Source organism: Urocitellus parryii, chromosome 7 (genome assembly GCF_045843805.1).
Source record: "Urocitellus parryii isolate mUroPar1 chromosome 7, mUroPar1.hap1, whole genome shotgun sequence".
Lineage (NCBI taxonomy): Eukaryota > Metazoa > Chordata > Mammalia > Rodentia > Sciuridae > Urocitellus > Urocitellus parryii.
Genome location: NC_135537.1, coordinates 130,144,575 through 130,148,537, shown reverse-complemented (window position 1 = coordinate 130,148,537; position 3,963 = coordinate 130,144,575). Strand labels below are relative to the sequence as shown.

The window sequence follows — 3,963 nt, the reverse complement described above, 5'->3', positions numbered from 1 at the left end:
CAAATCCATTACATACAAGTTATGTGTAGTCATTACTGATACAAATCCTTTAGGGAAGAGTTGATACTAAGGGATTAGAGTAAATGTTGGTAAGACTACAAAAGTAGTAGTTCCTTTATAGGACTTTTTTTTTCTTCCCCCTCCCCTCCAATTACTTTACTTTAAAAAGAATCAAATTTCTTAGAGCTAATCTGAATAGCAGCAGTACCCAAAGAACATCACACTTAGTTCTTGTTAAAAAGCAATACCTGTGCAATGCATATTTAGGCCACAGGTAAGGGAATGATCGCTCTAGTTTTAAAGTCCTCATTAGAATCCCTTAAAAAAATAAAAGCATTCCATCAAGTTCTTCCGGATTAAGAACTATGTAATATTTTGAAAGACCAATAATAATAAAAAAAAATTCAAAAAAAAAAAAAAAAAAACGTTTTTCCGGATGGTGTTATTGCTGTACGTTTGTTGGGAGGTCACTTTCTCTGCTGTGTTTGCTTTGAAGGGATCTTCCAATATATCTCCAATATTCTTTCTCTTTTTTTAAGAGAGAGAGAGAGAGAGAGAGAATTTTTTAATATTTATTTTTTTAGTTTTTGGTGGACACGATATCTTTATTTTATTTTTATGTGGTGCTGAGGATCGAACCCAGGGCCACGCGCATGCCAGGCAAGTGGGCTACCGCTTCAGCCACATCCCCAGCCCCATATATTCCTTTCTTATAGTGTCCTTTTTCTTCAGCTAGGATTTCACATAACTCTAATGCTTTATTAAGAATGTCCTCTTTGTTGTCACATTGGTTTTCTAGCATATCTTCATAGATATCCACAAGAAAGGCAATTAGGTAGGGGAAACTGTGACTTGGTTGTAAATCAAGTAATTGATTTAACAGGTTAGGATATTTGGAAAGACCACAATCCTGCAAAATCCCTTTCAAATAGTTCCATGTACTTTCATTATGTGGTACAAGTTTGATCATTTCCAGAGGGTATTGGACTTCTCTTTCCAATACACCACGACCACTGTAGCCAGTGGTATTAGAAATGACAAAGTATCTTTGGTTCCAGACAGTTATTTCTCACATCCTCTTTTAGAAGTTGGTCTACATACTGCAGCTCATTATCCCAACGTTTAAATTCCTGAATGACCCATTGTCGATGCTGCCAGGCATGAGAATTCTTTGCATCCTGGTTAAGAATATCAGCAATAAATTCAAGTTCCTGAGATGGATCTTTTAGCCATTCTACTAATACTTGCCTATGGTGCCAAACTTGACGGTTTGGGGGCTGTTCCTCAATTATTGCAATGATGTAGTTCATTTCCTCATGTAGATCCTTTTGAAGTGACTTTAAGAGAACTCTCTGAAAATGCCACACTGCATAATTGGCAGCATTTAACTCAATAGCATCCTACGTAAGCTTAAAAGCTCGTTCACTTCTTTCATCACCCTGTAGAACAGCTCGGAAATAATCATAAACATCTCTAAATTTTTCACTATAGATGATCTGGACCTCTGGACTTGGACCATCATTCTGTGGTACTGGATCTATATCAGCCCATTCTGCTCTGTCCCTGTACAGGACATAGGTGGGCGAGTCCAGGCTCAGAAACCCTTCGTCCATAGGGGACGTCACTGCTCCTCGGGCCTCAGCTGCCATCCCTTCTTTCTGCTGCTGCTGCGGCTGCTGCTGCTGGGGTGGCGGTGGGTGCAGCTAGGGCCGAGGACTGCTCCAGCTGACCAGGCTCACCACCCTGTGTAGCCTCTCAGACCCCCTCAGCAGCTGCTGCACTTTGGAGGTGGTGGCAGAGACCCCGCCCCTACCACATTTTTTAAGAGTTCTTATCTCCCTGCAAGCCTTCCTAGGCACCAATTAGTGTTTAACCCAACACGCCACCCCTTCAGTGCCTCAGAAACTCCTTCTTGTCCCTCCCATTCTCACACCACCCCACATCTTCTGCAAGCACCCTGCATCCATATCTTACAACAAAGTACAAAGAGCAGGGACTTTTTAGAAAGCATATTAAGGTAATTAAGGTAGCATTAATTGGTTTAGGCCCTTGAGTTCAAGCCTGAGAGAAATGTCCTAATCCAATTCTGTTCCATCCAGCTACACTCCATCTCATTTGTGGCCTATCCAGGGAAGTTCTTATGCTGCAGTCACAGGAGTTCTGAGCAGATCCAGCAGTCAGTCTGGCTGGCGAGATGTGCAATTTCCGTTGCCCAATCCAGGAACAGGTTACTTGTTGTTAACCTGTGGTGAACATGACAAATGTTTAATAGATACCAATAATCGCATATCAGGGGGCTGGCATTGTGGCTCAGTGGTAGAATGCTCGCCTAGCACATGTGAGGCACTGGGTTCAGTCCTCAGCACCACATAAACATGAAATAAAGATATTATATCCACCTACAACTAAAAAATAAATATTTAAAAAATAATAATAATGGCATATCAATTCTATGAGATAGTGTAAAGGCTACTGGATGATCTTGTGCTATTAAAGTAGCCTGCTCAGTAGGCTTACCTGGGCACATGTACCACACCAGTCTATCTGTACTTCAGGAGTGTAAAAAGAACAAGACAATTCTGTAATATGTAACTTGTCTTAAACGGATACAAAGTGTACCTCGTGTGATGACACTGTTACCGCTGTTGACCGGTGACGAGTCCTTGGTTCCCCAATGTTGAAGAATAACACCAAAGAAGCACGCCGAGGCAAGGTCAGAGTAGAAATTAGAAGTTTATTAAAGGATAGCAGAAAAGACTTCTCCCAGAGGAAGAAGGGGACCCAAGAGGTGGAATCCATGGAAATTGGGTTGTCTCCCCTTTTTATAGTTTTGGTGATGGAATGTAGGTTGGAAGGCCCGAGGGGTGGGACACAGGTGGGCCAAATTATCACCTTTTGGGATGGGATTATCACTTCTCTGGGATGGGCTATCTCCAAATCTGTTGGGGCTGTTGGTTAACTCGTCTTTGAGGTGGACTTTGGCCTAGGGCCTCTTTGGGACTTCATTAACATTCCATGAGTCCTCCTGTGTTTTCCCTGAGTCATTCTCAGCATGGCCTCCATTGTAGATTTCACTCGATATTAGACCCGATTTACCTAACTACACTGAATACCTAACTTTAAATCTGGCTTCAACACCCGAGGGTAACACCACCTGTACTTTTGAGGGCCAGGTTTCCAATGTTGTAGGCTTTATATGTAAATTTAGATATTCAAGCAAACCACTGGGGGCTCACTTGTACAGTCCATAGCCATCAAATGCTCCTCGTCTCTGGTATGATGTCTCAAGAAGCTGGCAACAGTAAGTTGTTATTCATGCCCCACACTGATTTAAGAAAATGTCTAGTGGAAGTGCTCTGTATCTGTAACCTTAATGCTGATGGCCATGGTCAAGAGAACATAGAAATGGCTGCAGGCCACTGAGGTCTGGGTTTCTCCTGTAGTGTTCTCAGTGCCTCAGGCAGATAAGCAGCATAGAGGTACTGTCAGTCCTTCAGGCTTGTTTCAACAGGCCATTCATTCTCTCAATTAATCCAACTCCTGTTGGATTGTATGGCAAGTGGAAAATCTGAAATATGCCCTAGTTTTGAGCCCACTGTTGTATGAAGCGAGTTCGTTGGTCACTCTCCGTTAGTTGCCTTCTGATTGGGACAGGCTTGCATCACGTCTATAACTGTGTCCACACAAGTCAGTGCATATTCAGCCCCTTCTGATAATGGGAGAGGGCCAATGTAGTCTATCTGCCATCGCTGAAGAGGGACATCATCTCATTTAATATGCTCTTTGGGGCATCCAGTCATCTTGGGTAGCGCTGAGAGCAGGCAAGTCAGTCCTGGCATTCAGCAACAACACCAGATATCTTTATAAGCAACCTCTGAAAAACTAATGTGACTCCATTTTTGAGAAATCAGCCTCTACCTCAGAACAAAGCCTGTCCTAAGGAAGGGGGCATAACCCTTGTCC

At 42.7% G+C, this 3,963-nt stretch overlaps 1 pseudogene; it reads right to left on the bottom strand.

The window, feature by feature from the left end:
* Positions 1-442: 442 nt before the first annotated feature.
* LOC113183976 (protein farnesyltransferase/geranylgeranyltransferase type-1 subunit alpha pseudogene) lies at positions 443-2,527 on the bottom strand (annotated as a pseudogene).
* Positions 2,528-3,963: the final 1,436 nt, after the last annotated feature.